The sequence below is a fragment of the Hesperophylax consimilis genome, chromosome 3 (genome assembly GCF_061612785.1).
Source record: "Hesperophylax consimilis isolate HC1 chromosome 3, BYU_Hcon_1.0, whole genome shotgun sequence".
Taxonomy (NCBI): Eukaryota; Metazoa; Arthropoda; class Insecta; order Trichoptera; family Limnephilidae; genus Hesperophylax; species Hesperophylax consimilis.
In genome coordinates, this window is record NC_142838.1 from 2,272,071 (window position 1) to 2,292,968 (window position 20,898).

The window sequence follows — 20,898 nt, forward strand, 5'->3', positions numbered from 1 at the left end:
AAGCTCATGGCTATTCCCGTTACACAACCGCATTACCTACTAATCTACTGCCTACATCAACCACTGTCACTAGACTTAATCAGTTTGCCCTTAGCACATAGTATTAGCCTAACTGATTTAACCAGACAAACTATTTTATAAATTCATCTGCTGTAACTACGTCTAGTGATGGATGAAAGCCTCGCAATTTTTTTGAAACCTTATTTTCAATTGCGGATGAAGCCGTAATAATTATTGACAATTTTCTGTTAATAAGATAATGATTAAAATAACAGTTTTATTCCATTTATGTCTGCAATGTAAGGATACCCATATTGGTATTATATATAGCACATGATAACATAAAATCAACCCAAAGCAAAGTAAAAATCACTTTAAAATGGAAAAATGTAAAGATTACAACGATGAAATATTAAATAGGTACATTAGAGTGAAAAAAATGTGCAAGCAGAAATATTACAAAATAATTAAAGTTTTTCACGTCACATATTTCCGGGATTTTGTATTACGTCGATTTAATTAATTTAATTTAATTTAATTAATTTGTGTTTCTGTAAAAAAAAACAATCACATTGATAGATACTTTTTACAAGTTTAAAAAAAATATATTTTAAACACCACTGTTTTATCCTTACACTATAATACCCACGCTCAGGCTTCGCCTTTGTGGGATTTTTTTGTTACTCTTTCATTCTATATTACTACGTATGTACCTGAATTGCATATGTATCAAAAATTTTGTTAATAAAAAAAAAACATAAAAAAATTACATTGGGACCGAATTCAAATGATATAAAAATATCCAATTTGAAATTAATATGTTCCACAAAAAACACGGATAAAATGTACGTAATTGTGGGTCACTCTTTCAGCAAATTAAAAAATATATTATTATTAAACAAACAAACATTTAATAAATATGATTTAAGATTTTCACGGCCAAAAGTATTTTTGCTATTTATTTTTGAGGTGTTTTATCCAAATAACACATCTGCCCTGATGATGGACATTGTCCGAAACGTTGGCTAAAGAAGGAGTTAGCGCAACACGGCATAACACCCCAAAAACAAATAACAAAAAATCATCTAACACTCTGTATGTGATTAATTATAATAAAACTTAGCACAGTTAGTTATTATTAGGGCAATATTTTCGCTGCGCACATTAAGATACATACGCACAAGTTGGTAGAAAACGTTCAGTACAAATAAAAAATCTAAGTGGAATATAAAATGTAACACGAAAAATAAGAATTTTTACACGACGCTTTATAAAACAAAAACGAAAATGAGCTTTCAAAGGCGATTTTTCATTATTAGTTTCGCACTCAGCCGTGGTTTCATGTTTTAAAATAGAGGTACAGTACAATTCCCGCTTCCGTCATAGGCTCGGAACAATGGCGGGGTGGCTCTGAGTTGCTTGGTGTCAACAGTTCCACTTTGGGTTGTTTGACGCGTAAAAAGTAATTACAGGGAAAAAGCGGCATTTTTTAATGAAGCCAGCGCCGCGGCGCTCTCCCCCACAGTTCAACAGTCCCACAGTCCCACAGTCCCATAGTCCCATAGTCCCACCCAGAGCAGATCCTCTCTCGTTCTCCTCTCTCCGTGTGCGCAGCTTTGTGTGTTAATTGCTTTCCGCGAGCTCTATCGGACCCCTAGCCCGAATTGCTAATATGGAAAACTTTTCATGGACGCTATTTCGTTTGGAAAAATTTAAATGATCATTTCTGTGGAGTTATATTACAACATATTGCATGGAGCACGATGAACTTTCAAGTGAGAATAGACTAGTTATGTTATCTGGATGACATAGGGCTTTCAACTTTTATGGACAGTTTCTTTTCCGTTAAACCAAATAAAATATTTACTTTAACAGTGTGCCTCTGGACCAAGCAGTCATAGGCTCAAACCCCAGAGTGTGTAAAGGTAAGAATAAGTTACAATACTCACTTAGTACAATGTCTTACAACATCAATAACAATTTCACTTTTGTTGTATTTTTTTACAATTACTTTAGGCTTTCTTCATTTAAGTAAATACCAGCTAAGAATAAAAAAATATATACAAATACATTTTGTTAAATAAATTGCTACGTTTGAGAATCAAACTCCTATCGAATGCTTGGAAGGCAAATATGCGGACCATTTATTACACAGCCAACTATTGTAGGAACCCTGGAATAAACTCATTATGATATGTAGGGAGTGGACTAACTGAAAAATTAAGAATTATGTATTTATAAATTATAGAATGTTATGTTATATATACATCCGAAATTATAAATATTGTTTGATAATACTCGACTGAAACGCCTCGTACACTTAAATATAACGTGTATGTACATATATCTACGTTAAATTATAACACAGTAATTTATTAGCTCTTGTGTATTCAAGAACATAACGCTTCTTATTATTTTGCATATTAAATATAACCTAATTGCCCTCTCAGGATTTGATCTACCCGGGTAGCAGAGCCGAAGAAGGGTATTTATTGTGGCTTACAAAAACGGGTTACAGCCGCCGTTGTGTAAAGGCAACAAAGTCTACTTCAGCGAGTGCTGAGTATTTTTGTGCCTTGGGTTTACATAAAATTCACCTCATTAATACTCCTGTCGAACTGAGACGTCGGGAATAGGAACATCGCGTTCGTGGAATTATCTTACGTTTGTTAAACTCAACGTTATCGTGTACGATCATTACCATTCTTATTACAAATGAATTATTTTGATATTTTGGGCAAAAAATGTTTTGTCAAAAAAGGCTGTTGAGAAATAAGAATTTAAAAATATACCTGTATAATGTGTGTTGAATAAAAAAAACTTTTTTTAAAAAGAAATCATAATATTGTATCTCATAGAGATTTTCATGGTGTTAAGGCATGTACGCGACTTATTTTAACCAGCAATTCCTAACATTGTTTATAGTAAAATAGTGTTTTTTATTTTTACTTTTTAATATAAAATCAGTGTGTAGACAGTTAGGGTCGGGTGAGGAATTGGGCGATTAGTCGACTGAGTGACTACATTTGACCCTACATTTCTTTTTACATTTTTTACTCCAATTAATGTTAGTTAGTCTACATCCCCACCTGTCTACTATTTAAACCCAATTATTTATAACATAAAGGTAGAAACAAATCTTTACGCTAATCTCTTAGTTTTAAAAAAATACGTAAATCGGTTATCTGCCGTGAAGATCACCACCTGTTATGATTTTTGTCGATGGTTTGTGTACTAACTGATTTTTAACAACTAAACATTTTTACATTAAATTGTTCTTAATCTTATATGTTGGTTATAACACATTGCTACTTGCGTGACGGCAGTTTCAGTATCAAAAACCATTTCATTACTTCTTTAAACACGCAAATATTAAATTGTAGTAATCTTTACTAGGGATAACTTTTTGTATTAAGCAATTATTTGCTACCCAGGAAACCACGAAAAGTCTCGAAAACAAGGATAATTCGATTAAATTGGAATTTCGGTCTCCTGATCTCATTTGAATTATGCATCCCAGTAATGGCACCATTCATCAAGAATACTTAGAAATTCAAACCCTCCAATGATAACTCAGTCCTGTCTGCACAAAATGGCTTCCGCAAATAAAATGTCTGCTCTCTAGCTTCAGGAGAAAAGGGGGCAATATTTTACAATGGCGTGACTCCTGGTCGAGTACCTTTGGGACTTGTATCCCGTTTCTCCTAGACTATCCCATTATGTCCCGTTTTTCTCCTTTATGCGTTCCAATACCATCTTCTTTCATCGCCGTTATACATTATCCTGAAAGCTGGCATGACCAGATGCAGCAAATTAAATATCACATTGTAAGAAGCTCCGGTTTCCCACAAAGATAATGTATATTTATTACACTTGTTATGTCTCTATGTATATGTGAACGTTGTTCGAAAGAATGTTAGGTAAAATATGTCCAAAACTTTACATTATCATCAAACGACTCTTGTGGTTGTCATATTAAATGTTCGTTTCAAGTACCCATCAGATATTAAAACTATTAAAATTCAAACACATCTTAACTGTTAATCAGAATATATGTTTATTCGCCTTACTACGAATTCTTGAATCATCAAATCTCCACAACTTTGGCGTATGGAATTTGTAGGTTTTCGCAACTGTATATTTTTAGATCGCGTCGTTCCACCAATAGAACATTACAATTTTCAGAGTTGACAAAAAGTTACATGTACTCTGTAAGAAAAAAACATTTTAATGAAAATGTCGTAATAAAGTTTAAAATCAATGGAATAAATAGATGTACCACAATATATTGATGATTTGTGTATTCAGTGTGCAACAAAACAGACATTGCAAAAATAGAATTTTTGACTTTCGATTTCTGAAGTTTTCGACCGTATTTTGGCACATCTCGAATGGTAAAGCAGTGATTTCCTCCAAAATTTGATCCTTGAGTTCTTCCAAGGTGTGAGGCAAATGTTTAAAAACATTTTTCATTTTCCTTTAGGTAGCCCCACAGGAAACAGTCGCAAATTCTAGCCGGAAGGCCCGCTGGTTGGCGACCAAAGAACGGCCACTTTCGTGAAACGTGCGGACGGCGAAGCCCCGGTGATGTCCGGACCAAACCATTGTAACGACTGAAAACGGCACGACCCTCCAGATATCTCAGGTTCCTACCCCCACTTCAAGGGATGTACCGCACCTTCAAAACTACACTGTCTGTTTTGCTACACCCTGTATATCTCCGTTTATGTTATAAAAAAATCACCGTAAGTACGCTATGTTTAGTATTTAGGTGAAAGAACACAACTACAGGTTTGTTTGACAAGGGTATTGATATCACCATGAAAAATCGCTACACAACAAACTGTGCGCCGCCAGTTTCCCTGTTATATGTACTTTATTTCTTGACTCGCAAATATTTTATTCGGGATTTATTCGTGCCCAGACGAATTTACATAAAGGTAAAGAACTTTTGTTCGTTGAAATCGCTGTTTACCCACGAAAAATTTGCTGGAATTAATATTTCAGGAGACATTCGACACTCGGCGAAGGTAAATAGGTTGTCTTTTTGTAAGGAATAAACAACGCGGCCGCCGAAGCACTGAGTATAAATGAGTTTGTCACTGTCGCCATGTTAAATTTCAAGATAGATTGCTTGCGGGAGGCATATTGTAAGCTATAAGAGAAATAAATAATCAGGCTCCGCTTTCAGACTGGTGTCATTTCTATATAGTTTCATGTTGGTCGCATTATCTCGTTTTGTATGAAATATACAAATCCTTAGGTTTTCGATTCATGTTCTAATAAAAATGATGATTTTTATGTAAATTTGCACGATTTTATATAAGGCATATGATACACCTTATTTAAATTTGTTTTTTTTTATTATACGTTGTATTACCAGATGTTCTAAAATTTACATGAAATTGGCACAGATACTCGTTGTACGTAAATATTATTGTATGATGTATTACCAGATGTTCAAAAGTGTGACATAAAATTAGGACAGATACCTCGTTGTACGATGGATAACCAGATGTTCAAAAGTGTGACATGAAATTGGGACAGATGTACGTAATATTATTGTATGATGGATAACCAGATGTTCTAAAATGTACATGAAATTGCAACTTCTTTTTAAAGAAGAGATTTATTATGATGAAAATCTGTCGTAAATTTCAAAGTGAGAGCATGGGAATAATTACATGTATACAAAAAAATACCTTATCTTTTAGGACAAAATTAACATCATTATTTTAAAAACAAGTTGAGTGAAGACAAAAATTTTCACCTTAAATATTAAACTTTCTTGAAGACGTCGATAACTATAAAAATTTGCAAATGCAGTGATTTTAGCTTCGTTTTTATAAGAATTTTTATTTAATATTATATTTTTAGGTGTTTTTGTACTCCATGGCTTGCTTTTTAGTAGCTTCTAACAGTGCGAAGTATTAAACGGTGATAACTAAATTAATATAATTTGTCATTAAAAAAATGAGATATTACAAATACATCTAAACAAAATATGAAACAGAACAAGATACAGAAAAATGTGACACGGTTACAAATAGCAATCGAATCCAGGATCTCTTGTTTTACCGGGACAGTAGTATTAACCACTGTCTTACCTTTGTATTGTGTTATCTTTTTATATGTTTGTATCTTGTTCTGTTTAATGTTTCGTTGAGATATATTAGTATTAACTTCCTTTTGAATGATATATTACATTTATGGGTATAACCCTCAGTATTAGTTTAAAAGAAAAATTGTTCCTCATATAGTAAGATTTTTCCTAAATAATATTTTTTTTTTGCGTTTTCAAACAATCCAAACTTCCTTTTTAACACGCTTTTCCCCTAACATAGATTTACATTAATTTGAAAAGCACAAATCCCATGAATCTCCTGATTTTATTCTAGTTCCAAGAATTCTTTTTCTTAGAAAAAAAAGTTTTTTGACTAACCCAATAAGTAGGGTACATTATTTTGTTTTTTTTTTTAAATAAATTGACATTTCATAGTTTTAATGCTAGTAATAAAAGTGATATTGTGAGTTTAAGATTTTCTTTTAATTAAACAAAAAATTAAATAATAAATTATGTACAAATTTCATAGAGTTAGATTTCATCGTTTGCATAGTACACATAAGATCCATGATCCACGCGTATTACGCGTGTATCCTGTATGTAGATATTTATTTTTCTTAGGTGATAGATACACTTGAAACTTAACAAAATCATTTCAAAGCAACATTATCATGTGCATTTAAATGATAATTATTCTAGAAATATTACTAAAAAAGAATTTAATTTAAAAGAATTGGGCATTCTCAGACTATAAAAATATTACCATTTGTTATTTCGGCTACTGGCATTATATCTAGCTCTCTCATTGAAAATTTAGGCGTATTAGATCTGTAAAAGAAATTGTATAAAAAATTTTTAAAAAACAGTCATTTTAAATACATGTAGGATTACGAAAGATTTTTTAAATATTTATGTTGAGGGATCAGTAGGATTTATAGGCCCTGTTAGGAGTTCTACCGAGCCGAATCCTCTGATATGAAAATATCTGGAGTCGGTGAATTATTTTCCCATTTGATCTCTGGTGAGTTGACGTGTTGCTCTTGTACTTTTTTGTATTTATTTTGCCTAAATAATGAAATTGCATAATGTTGATTTGTGGAAAAGTGTGTGGAAGGGTTTAGTTTTTTCCTGTGGAGAAGATTTAACCAGGACATAAATTCGGAAAATAAAAATAAAAAATAGTTAAGTTTGAGTAATAATAATAAATATCAAATAAAAACCTGCTGCCGCGGTTTGAAAACTTCAACGGTTCTTTTCAAAAATAACAGAGGGCGCCACTTCCTCTTACAACAATTCTAAACCGTACAGTCATTAATGTAATAATCGGATTCGGAAATTTCCAACCTCATTTTCGAAAAAAATCTTTCTTTTGACATAGTTTTCAATATTACTTATGTGTCCTTGTGGGGAAATCTTTGGTTTTGAAGCATGTCGATATTTTTTTATAGAAAGATAATGTTTGAAATAAAGTTCTAATTAAAAAATATATTTTCATTCAATTTTAAATGATGCAAGAAGTGAATTTGAAATTATTTAAGTAAATTATTTACTCGGCAATTCCAGAGAAAATATTTCTAGTCAGTTGCCTCAAATAAAGCAATGAAAACAAATACAGCAAATACGAGGAGAGATTGGTCCAGCAATGAACCAAAGCCACGGCACAAGATGGGAACGTTTTCAAGCGTCTTTTCGAACCAATGTACAATGGGACCGCTGTACGGTGACTTGACTCTGTAAAAAGAGACTGCTCAGGTATTGATTAATTTAAATATAAAAATGTGTGGTATCATAGTATTACAAATGCATACGTAAAATATTCCTGTTTTGCGTTTACTAACTTCTATTATAAGCAGTTTTAAAAATATTTACTTCTTAAAACATTATGAAAGACCCCAAAATAATATGTGCTTGCAAAATAAACTGGTAAGCTTAAAAAAATATATTAAATATGTGCTTGCGAAATAAACTTGTAAAGCTTAAAAAAATACATTAAATTTGAAATTTTATTTGCAATTGGAAAATAACATATTATAAATGTGATATTATAAAAGGGAAGGCACAAACGAGACTAAAATCAACACTGAACTTTTAATTCCACTCCAGAGCTGAATTCCACAACCTTCTGGTAGCTTTTTAAAACGTAAATACCGCTCAAGAGTCCCAACTGCTTCTAAGAGTTGGAAAACAGTGAGACAACGGCATCTTTAATTAGTGTATGTGAGGCTGAAGGTAGAAGGAAGGGAAATAGATTGGGGTAAGGTGGGGAACTACCTGGCTATCCAAATCGGACCATCAAACACCGCTAAAGACATTTCAATTCTGAACGATAGTCTTTTACCAGAGCGATACTGAGAGTATCTTCCATTCTGGAACATGCAGCATGTACAATTCTCCACACTTTATAAACTAATTAATTTTGAAACATGACAAATTCATAAAGTTAAATGTGTTTTGCGCACGGTGGGATTTAATCCCGCGACCTACGGATTGCTAATCTCGAGCACTACCGCTTGACCACGGAGATCGTGCTTGTTTTCACAAAAAGCAACATAAGCAAGGTATTTTTTGTTCAAAGTCCCATGTTCCTGCCAATTGAAGAGATCACTCTCAGCGTCTGTTGATAGCAGCCAGTACTACGCTAAGGGATGCAAAAGTTAGCTCATTAATCATATGCCACCACTTTAAAATGCTCGGGCTGCGGTAATAAGTTGATTCCGTTGATTAATTATTGGCTGACTATGCCTCTGAAACAATTTTCCGCCAAATTACAGCGTTACATAGGTTCACAATATGTTACGTGATTTTTAATTGTCTTTTTAATCAATTGGCTAGCAATCACCACACGAGCATTAATAAGATTTTCATGCAGTTTTTAATTAATTGGCTCGCAGTCACAACACGAGCATTAATAACATTGTCATGCATTTTTTAATCAATTAGCTCGCAGTCATAACACGAGCATTTATAACATTGTCATGCATTTTCTTAATTCATTGGCTCGCAGTCACAACACGAGCATTAATAACCTTTTCATGCATTTTTTAATCAATTGGCTCTCAATCACCACAAGAGCATTAATAACATTGTCATGCAGTTTTTAATCAATTGGCTCGCAGTCACTACACAAACATTAATAACATCGTCATCATCAATTGGCTCGCAGTCATCACACGAGCATAGCACATTAAAAACATTGTCATGCAATTTTTCGGAACGATCAAACAGAACTTTTTCAGAAAAGAATTGAAAATGAAATAATTTATTTTATAAAACTGAACATTCATTATACGAGTATAATATCACAGTTGTAAAATGATTACACTCCTATATACATAAGAATGGCGTGGGCACATTAATCGGTATTTAAATTGTCGAATTGGAGGATCATAACGATGAGTCATCGTCAAGATGGGCCCACTCTTTCACTCTTATACTTTTACACTCTTACACTCTTACAAACCTGCGACAATCTGCGACTTTTGAAAACGTAAATAATTTAAGTTCGTTTTCAGCGAACAGTTTTATGTTTTACGTTTTGATAATGTCTTCAGGGGGCGAAACAGCTGTCACGCGTAATAAAAATTACACAGCAGAACTTGTTTAAAAATAAACTGTTTTTATAAATCTAATAATAATAATATTATTATAAAAATTAATTTTTTTCTCAAAGTCATCTTATTTTATTAAAATATCCTTGAACTAAAACGAAAAGCAGTCCCCAATCCCCTGAAGATAGAACTCTCTGCTCTTATATACTGAAGATCCGGTTTTCCTTGTATAGGAACCCAGTGGCGCCTATTTTATTAATAAATAAATAAGCCTTCAACCCTTTTCTCCGCTTGGAGGCATAGGAGCCGCACACTGCTCCCACTTATAATCTGCCATAACATTTAACATACCTACCACAATTCTAACATTACAAAACTTATTTAGATTTAAATTATTATATCATAACAAAACAGTTCAACCATCTGACATAGATCAGTGAATTAAAATAAAAGATTCTAATTACCTACGGGTCATTCCCCGCAGGGAAAGGCACAGATAGTCGACCACTGCAAAACTCCGTCTAGGAAACACTCCTTGCTTTATTCACATTTATGTATTGTTCATACTTTTCTGTTATTCTGACTCTTGTCACGAAAAAGTTTACATCAAGTAAAATATAATACAATCTACAAAATATCACAATAAAACATTTCATTCTTCATTGACCTCTCTATAATACAATCTACAAAATATCACAATAAAACAATTCATTCTTCATTGGCTTCTCTACAATCTACAAAGAATGAAAACGAATAAATCAGCGACATAAGTAATTTTACAAGCACCATCACTAACGGCGGTCAAAAGATCGGTCGTATCCATTGCTGGAATCGTGGTTAGTCTGAAACTTGTGCAATCATATATTTATTTTATCACCCAGTGTTCCGCCGTATTTATCTCCAGTTGAGATGGGAAATAAGTAGCCAAGTTTAGCGACACGGTGTCACAGTTTGCAGTGATAGGTGGCTGCGATATTAAGAGCATAACTTTGAGCTTCCTGTAAGACAACTTCTCGACTGGCCTGTGTTTGATACATTTCCAGTTAATATGCGCTCGGGTAGAATTTAACGGCTAGATGGAGGCCTATTTATTTAACTTGTTCCGAATTTGATTTTACGTCGAAGTCCGGCTCGTGGTAGATTCTGAGAACTAGTGAGAATAAGTTATTTACTGCTAGTCGGCCGTTCATTATTAATAAATACGAAGAGTAAACTCACGATATAAACTATACTATGAGAAACAGCTGCGCTGTCTTTTTCATGCAAAACTTAATTTTTGGATTTGAAGCCAAAATACCCTACTCGAATATTTTTTATTACTTTTCTAAGGTAAAGGAAATATGTAGTACGGATGTGATCTATTTTATTGTTATTTTTTTATTACAAAATATACGCCATAAAAGAGTTCGATTTTCATGATTTTAGAGTATAATAAAAGAGCGTTCATTTTATTTATTTATAGGTACGTCTAAAAAGGCTTTCACGTAAAAGTGATATACGATGCAGTGTACATGGGAGAATATATGTATTATATGGGAAATAATAACAGTTTGTAATCCATTATGTAGTACGTTAGAATGTACAAAATAGAAATATGAATTTACAAATATAAAACTGTTATTACAAGTATAATGAGAATATAATGAAAAATAAATTTAAAAATATATTAATAAATAAACTAAATAGGAAAATATATTATTAAAGAATAAAAATAAATTAAACACTACAACAATACTTCATATAAGACAAATCACTAAAACTACATTACAAGCGCTAATATAATTCGTAGAATTTAACAATGTGCTGATATGGATTATACCTAATTCTACAAATCGTATCACGTAATATATCAATATTACCCCCATTATTGGTTAGTGAGTGTGTCTGATAGATGTTTGTGTATGTATTACAGAAGAATGATGGATATTTGTCTTGTGTTCCTGGTTGATACATAAAATTATATGGTGGCGACAATGGCAGAGCTGTCAATTAAGTTATTAATGACGCGAATACAACCAGGTCTGACATATTGCTGACCTCGGAGTAAGCTTTCTATCGCAAGGCTGTTCACGGCTTCAAAACTTACCTACGTGAGTGGTCCTGTCATCCAGTTTCACCGAGTTGTTTCGGGCTGCGATATACAAGGCCAAGAACCCTTAAATGATATCTAACCTCCTCTCATAGAAGAGGGCATCTTAAAAAGAACCTTAATTATACAGAAAAATACTCAAATTATTCGTATTGCATTTGGTCACCACCTAATTGATGTGATATTCCAGAAAAAAATATATTTTATTTTCCTTACATGCAAATTTTTTATTTGAAAACAAAACAAACAAAAAAACTGAAAACAATGTAGCAGTTTCTTGACAACGAAGAAAAAAATATTGTCATGGAAAAGTGTAGTGTTTGTTTTTAGTCGAGTCTTGAATCTTAGAGGCGCGCAGCAGACAGCGCTGAAGGACCTCTCCTTACTTCACTTCTCTTCTGCACATCGTCACGGAAGTCTGGCTACAAACAATGCCCCTTCAGAACATTTTACTTGTACATATTATATGGGCTGCACTGCTACGTGCGTTGTGTGCTGACGTTAAATGTGACCTTTTTTTAAATAAAACATCTTCATTACAATCAATATTTATAACTCTCTTTTAGTGGCCGGACCGGTTTCACCTTATGACGGGTATCTTCCAACCGGTACAATAAGAACTAATCCCTTGGAATGTTATATAGTATTTATGTCAGGAATCGGCGTTATTGACTCTTTACAATATTGCATATTTATTGCTTACTAGCTCATGTCCCCGGTGAGACGTGACCTTCCTCTTTTTTTGAAGGTCATATGTAGAAAATTTCATTTTGCTACGGAATAAAACTGTCCATTTGTACAAAAATCAATTCCACGCTTTCCTTCGTATAAATAGATTTTGTTTTATTGTTGGCGGAGCAGATCTATTATTTTTATACGAATAGTGGAAGAAAAATATAAAGCCGTTATCCATGAAAATTCGTATTAAAATTAAATATTACCATGAATTAAAGATTGTAAGTTAAAATCTCAGGTTTATAAAACTGTTTGTATCTTTTTTTGTCATTTTTCATTTTGGAAGAACCACAATCAATTTAATCGAATATATTTTGTTTTAATGTTTTGTCTAATATCTATTTTTTGTCATGTAGTGTTGTTGTAATTTATTTTTGACTTTATGTTACTCTTACGTTTTACTAATATTTCTTAATATTAAATATTCAGAATTGGTTATTTATAAAGGAAAGAAATATTTTAAAGATTACCTCATATCATTAAAATAAGTTCATTTGCTTTATTATTCTTTTTTTTCATTTCAATTCTGTTTAAAATTTCTTTTTAAAATAATTAATTAATTTATCTTTATTTTCATCTCTTTCTTATTTTCAGTTAAACCTATTTAACCTATACCTATTTTACAACTGAATGAATCATGTATTACATTTATATAATTATACACAAATTTCGACTACCATAATACGGACATGTGTCTAATGTGGTAGTCGAAAAGCATGTAAAAAACCTGTATCCAAATATATTTTTTGTGAATAAAGAAAAAAAATATATATATATATAGTTTATTTTCATTTAGTTTTCTTATTTTATTATTTCTTAATATTTTCTCATTATACTTGTAATCACAATTTTACAATTGTGTATTTTGTACCTACTTTACAATGTATTACATCGATTTACTGTCAGTATCTATTGTATAATACAGATATTCTCCTATGTACACTGCAGCATGTATAACTTTTATGTAAAAGCCTTTTTATGCGTTTATATATAAATAAATAAATAGATATTTAAAACTTTTTTCACGCTCACACGACAAAAAACCAGGAGGTGATAATTACGATTATTTTTTTCTTCGTGGTGGAGGTCAAAGATAGAGTAAGTGATAAGATTTTATGCAATCACGTTATGTGCTTATTAATACGATTGATCTATCGAAACAGTGGTCAAAATGGATTTACATTTTATTAATCGTTTAACTGTTGAAATGTATGATAAAATTTTGCTAAACCATTAGCGATCCAGAGAGAAACAATTACACATCAATCCCGCTGTTCTCATTGATGTTCAAGTCGCCATGTCATTATAAAGTCACTTTCATTCGCAAAGAGTGCACGCGATTGAAAGAATTTCGTTCCTTTTCAAATTATTTCCGGTCTCGTTATCTTTTACAAAGAAGAAATTCCCGCAATATCCCATCTACGTAACATTCTGCGCAATTAAGCTCAATATTTTAACGTTGTGGTACCTGTTTAGTTCATGTTAGTTTTTCACTGAGACTCTCTGGGGAGGCTTTGCAGTGGAAGCAGTTTCTTTCTCGCCATGTTAGGTCTTGTTGGATAAAGCTATTCTTTGCAAAACTAAGGGGATATAATAGAATGAACGTACGGCATTAATGCATGAGATTTCAGCTTCGGCAGTAATCCTTGGTAATTCTTTTCATATTTGAACAAAATAATTGGAGCGACAGATATGATATGATACTTGAGCGAAGAAAATTATTATGCAGTTCTTATTAGCTGCACTCCGATTACCATAGATCTAGTTATATTTTTTCTCGAAATGACGATATATATACGATCAGTAAAATTGCTTAATTTTTCAGGAAATTCTGTCTCGGAAAAACGACCTTTATTTTTCTCGCTTTTTCGACTTTTCTCGCCCGCATTTCGAAAGTCTTCAAGGTTCAGTTTGCCTCGAATATCGATTCAGCCAAGATGAATCGCCCACGTACGTTTATTTATTAAGTCGGATCGAAAGAAAAAATTGGTTCTCACAAATACGATAGTGCTCAGAAAAAACCGACCCTGCCCATAAAATTGTTTAAAAATATCGCGGTCAGAAAGATCGAGAAGGTTAGTAATAGGTTGCATTAACTATTTTCCATTCAAACTATTCCACGATAACGTTTTAAGCTTTTGAGGTATCGAAAAATGGCGAAAGATGCCACCCTAACAAAAAACGTTCATATCCCAAGTTTTTGACAGAGACATCCAGCGTCTAGCGGTGAATACGCCCTCAATACTATTTCCATCCGCTGGAGTCTGGCGCGATATTCCATTCACGGAAACAAAAATTAGAAAAGTTCGGTGTTGCTCGATTAAATTGTTCACGGCAGTACTAAAACGCATAGGAAATATTTATTTTCAATTCTTTAAATAAAATTATTTGCAGGTACTTACTTACACGGATGGTACTGGATATGAAGTAGGTAGGAAGGTACTAAAATAAAATAAATTAGGTCCAAATAAAATGCTAAAGATTTTTCATTTACCTATCGAAAAATAGTCAGTAATGCTTAATTCAAATCCCGACATTTGAAAAAAAATTATTTAATAATAATTATGATTCATACTTTTTGTAAGCAAGTACCTTGCGTATTTTTTTTTTAAATTTAATAATATTATTATTAAGTTCTGCAAGTATTTTTTGGTTTTTGTTATCGTTGCAGCTGTTTCGGCTTTTAAGGCCATTTTCAAACTTAGACGACTTATTTATATGATTCTATTTTACCCCTTTCCAATTTAAAATGATTTATTACCGGTTAAACCGATTTACTGATAAAATAATTGTGACAATAGATTTCATATTCTGTGGGAGTATTTTGAAGTCTGTTTTCCCCAAATTATTGTTATCTTAATTGTTTAATAATGATGTGGCTGCTATTAGTTTATTTAAATGTAATGTACTATTCAGGTTTTGTGAACAAACTTAGAAGCGGAGAACAAATAATTTTCCTTACTTAATTTACTTGCGTATTGTATACGAAATATTTTTCGATAATTTTTTAAAGTAGTTTTTTTTTTTTTTTTTTTTTTTTTTTTATAGTGAATACCTCACAAGAGTCCCAACTGCTCCCGTCTGGAGCCAGTGAGACTATGGCATCCCCAATTGGGGTATGTTGTGTGGCTGAGGGTATTGGGGAGGGGAGGGAGATGGGGAAGAGGAAGGTGGGGAAGTACCTGGCTATTCAGATCTGGTCACCAAACACGGCTAAAGCCATTTCAAGCAACGTTTCAATTCTGAATGGTGGTCTTACACCAGGGCGATACTGAGAGTATCTTCCACTCTGGAACGTGCCGCAAATATACTATATATTATTTTAAATTAATTAATTGTGAAATAACACAAATTAATCAAATAAAATTTATTTGCGCACGCCGGGTTCGAACCCACGACCTTCGGATCTGTAGTCAAAAGCGTATACCACTAGACCACGCCGGCCGTTAAATTAAGTAAGACTATTTTTTCCTCTATATATTTTTTACAGCGCCATTTCTGCGAAAAAAAAAGTTTTTAGGAAATTGTAATAAACCAGGAGCACAAGTTTGGGAAGATAAAATATTAATAAAAATTTATTCAATTAAATAAGATGTCAAGCATACACTTCTCGCTTCATCCACAATCATAGAAATATGAAGTTTGGCAAACACATCTTGGTTAGTCCGCATTCAAACATTACATTAAGTTTTTTCTATTCGTGGCCTCATTTTAATCATTTTTACAGCTTAAAATAAAACCATGATCGGCCGTTTTACTATGTTGCAGCCGTTAATTAACAGGTTTTAAATACATCTAGATGAATATCACGTTTTTTTCAAGAATTGATGAATGCAAATCTTGGAAGCGGAAATTAACCCACTTCCCGACGTCCAATAGAGATGAAACTCGGCAAATTTTCTTTTTGGACTCGCTGTTGATAATATGTATATATCAACTTTTGTTCGCTAAAACGTTCGCACAAACGGACACATACGCATTTCTCTAAAATCGTATGACATTACAGCAGTGAATATACGGTAAATATCGGCATTTGGCGAGGTTGGGAGATTTTTCGACAGCAGTCCAAAAATTAAGTTAAGTTAAGACATGTCAAAAGGAAATTCCACAGCAATTAAGGAGCCAGTTCCTGGGGAGTAAGACTCAATCCTCAATCAAACAGAAAATTGGTTGAAATTGGCTACTAGTTGGCCCGATAAATGGTGAACTAGATCGAAATTTGATTTATTAAGGTAAATTGATAGGGGTGAAACTCTTAAGCAGTGGTGGTCCTTTTTCAAATGAATCGGGACGTTCATTTTTCTTTTTCCACTTTATACATAAATTGTTAAATTTTTAAAAACTATTGAGAAACTGTGTCACAAATGCAAGTATAATATTTTTTTCTGAACTCCAAAATCAACAGCACGGGTAAACAACCCAGTGAGGCCAACATTACTAAATTGAAATATGAAATATTGTAAAAAAAATGTATCAACAATAAAAAAAAAAAAGCGTCGTTGGAAATTTCCGCTGCATCTGCTTATTTTCAGTGGTGTATTTTCAGAACTCTCTCCGTATAAAGTAGCTATTTTCAGGCGTTAGTTTTTTTCGATTTCCTGAAACAGACACCCGATAAAACAAAGTTCGAGCCTTTAGTTATACTGCCGAGAGTTTCCTTGAAGCGAGTAAACAAACTGCAATAAATTCTTCTGCATCGGGGTTACACCATACCAATAATAACGAATATGTAGTTATTTTAACATATTTCATAAAAGGCCTCTGTTTTTTAAGGGAATCATTATTTCATCCATCGATAAACATTTACCTTTTTATGGAGAGCCCACCTTCGATAAAGTTTGCGTTGCTCGAGCAAGGATTAGGGCGAAAAAGAGGCTAATGGAAAAAGACTATGTCGGCTAAGAGGTTGTTTTTCACACGTGGTGAATTTACTCCAAAAGTTTTTATCAAATGGATAACAATGGTGGTTACTCAGCTGTAATGGCGAAAATCATTAAATTTCATTATTCTTAGATAACAATTTTGAGGATAACGGTCTTTATTCGAGTTTTTTAGAAAAACCATTTAGACTTTCTTGTGAACTTCTATGTTGCAGCCGTTAATTAACAGGTTTTAAATACATCTAGATGAATATCACGTTTTTTTCAAGAATTGATGAATGCAAATCTTGGAAGCGGAAATTAACCCACTTCCCGACGTCCAATAGAGATGAAACTCGGCAAATTTTCTTTTTGGACTCGCTGTTGATAATATGTATATATCAACTTTTGTTCGCTAAAACGTTCGCACAAACGGACACATACGCATTTCTCTAAAATCGTATGACATTACAGCAGTGAATATACGGTAAATATCGGCATTTGGCGAGGTTGGGAGATTTTTCGACAGCAGTCCAAAAATTAAGTTAAGTTAAGACATGTCAAAAGGAAATTCCACAGCAATTAAGGAGCCAGTTCCTGGGGAGTAAGACTCAATCCTCAATCAAACAGAAAATTGGTTGAAATTGGCTACTAGTTGGCCCGATAAATGGTGAACTAGATCGAAATTTGATTTATTAAGGTAAATTGATAGGGGTGAAACTCTTAAGCAGTGGTGGTCCTTTTTCAAATGAATCGGGACGTTCATTTTTCTTTTTCCACTTTATACATAAATTGTTAAATTTTTAAAAACTATTGAGAAACTGTGTCACAAATGCAAGTATAATATTTTTTTCTGAACTCCAAAATCAACAGCACGGGTAAACAACCCAGTGAGGCCAACATTACTAAATTGAAATATGAAATATTGTAAAAAAAATGTATCAACAATAAAAAAAAAAAAGCGTCGTTGGAAATTTCCGCTGCATCTGCTTATTTTCAGTGGTGTATTTTCAGAACTCTCTCCGTATAAAGTAGCTATTTTCAGGCGTTAGTTTTTTTCGATTTCCTGAAACAGACACCCGATAAAACAAAGTTCGAGCCTTTAGTTATACTGCCGAGAGTTTCCTTGAAGCGAGTAAACAAACTGCAATAAATTCTTCTGCATCGGGGTTACACCATACCAATAATAACGAATATGTAGTTATTTTAACATATTTCATAAAAGGCCTCTGTTTTTTAAGGGAATCATTATTTCATCCATCGATAAACATTTACCTTTTTATGGAGAGCCCACCTTCGATAAAGTTTGCGTTGCTCGAGCAAGGATTAGGGCGAAAAAGAGGCTAATGGAAAAAGACTATGTCGGCTAAGAGGTTGTTTTTCACACGTGGTGAATTTACTCCAAAAGTTTTTATCAAATGGATAACAATGGTGGTTACTCAGCTGTAATGGCGAAAATCATTAAATTTCATTATTCTTAGATAACAATTTTGAGGATAACGGTCTTTATTCGAGTTTTTTAGAAAAACCATTTAGACTTTCTTGTGCTTATTTTCATCTCATTTTATTATCACATTGGCCTAGAGTTCTTGTAACCACTCTGATAGGCAGAAACTGAGAGGGAATTGAATGCCTTAGAAATAGAAGAAATCGAATTTTTCAAAGAATCTATGTATAACATACACAATAAGAGCACTTTACTCAGATAGATACAACAACAACATTTTGTAGTCTTTCATATAACTAATGTAATCGATCGTGAATCATCGTGATCTAGCAAATCATGTTTTTTAGAATATTTAAATGTATTATCCAATTTTTGCAAACTCAAAACACTGTACATCGGTTGTCAAAATAAATAAACCAACATTACAACACTATTTCAATTTATGCAAAATAAAACACGATTTCGAATTAATTCAACATCAAAATAATACTATGAAAGAAGAGCGTTGACTTGAATGAATATTCATTTAATGCGAAGAACGAGTTAAATTTTCCTCGACATTTATATACTATGTGTTAAAGAGAGCATTACGCTTTGAAATCAATTGTTGTATCCGTCAGCTCAAAAACATCAATATCATTTGAAATCCAATTACGTAATATTCTTTTATATTCCTTAATACTTTATTTTTCCAGCATTCGAACGACGGGGCTATCGGAGGGCAAAGAAAATAAATCAGATATTTGTGTGATTATTTCCCGGCGCCTGCCCGGGAGATAAACTGCATTGCAGCCCGCTCGGCGGTGAACAAGTGAGATTGAATAAACGGGAATGCCGCCGGGTTCTCGGTTCACAGTTCACACGTCATCCGTGCATTGCCATTGGCTCAAATCTGGGAAAACTGATACACACCGAGAAATAAAGGAATGTCTGTGGAAAGATTTTTCGAAACAAGTAAATTTAATGCCAACATAAGCTGGAATATTGGATTTAATGGGGTCAGTCGAAAACGTGAAATATGTTATGGGTGAATGCTTAAATTTCAACGTTGTTTTGGAAAGATGTTTTTGAACATAAATACTATAATTTTGGTTACTAATTTAATGTAATTTTTATGACATGTTTAAAAACAGCATTTAAAATTGTGTTTATTCTTGGATAAATAAATGGATCATCAAGTACCATTTGTGCCATTCATCGGAGAACGTCATCGGACTGCAAATATTACAAAATCCTGTCGTCTTTGCAGATGCTGTGTGGTTTGTCTTTTTGAGGAAAGGAAGGAGTGAACCTGTAATGTGATTGAATGAATGTGTTGTAGGAGGTAGGAAACACAGAAACCAGAAAGTATTTTCACAGCCGAGCTATTGAACTCAAGACCAAGTCTTAAAAACTACACGTTTGCTTGTAAAAAATCTCGGAATTTATTCCACACTTACCGCATTCTCTTAAACTTCCAGAATTAAAGTTTTATATTTTCTATATTTACAGTTTTATATTTACAGTCTTTTCGACGATACTGCAGAAAGCTCATTTGATAACGTCTTAAAATTAAATTAGTCAACAGGTAACATAATAATAGTGTTCTGTAATAAAACAAACTACCTAAAATAATTTTTGTGCCTTTTTACGAAGATAATCGAACACGCATCCACCCGCGTTAGATTCAAATGAATCATTTTCGTTTAAAAGCCGTCGACATACTCTCAGTGTGTGTTGCTTTCCTTAAAATAAGGTTTCTTCATCGATTTTCCATGAAACCTCACTTGGGGGATCTTGAAAATGCAAATATTATTTATTATGGATGCGCAAGCCCTGAATCTCTGAAAGCATTGCTTCATCTTCTCAGATGAAAATCCCCGAGAGATGCACTCTAGTTTATCACCAATAATTGCATTTAAATAAGATCATCATCTACCCGACGGAACACTTTGTGCCGGGGGGAAGTAACTAGAACAGAAATTCTGTTCGATTTTTTATTGAAAATACGAAATAGGTAGGTTTAATGCATTTTCTAAGATGATCTAGCAGAATTATATTTTTTGAAATATGACGACATAATTATGTTTGCGTGGAAAAAACACTATTTAATTACTTTTTTTTGTTGTGTTTTATTATTATTTTTATAATCTATCATGGAAAACTTGGAGTTCCAT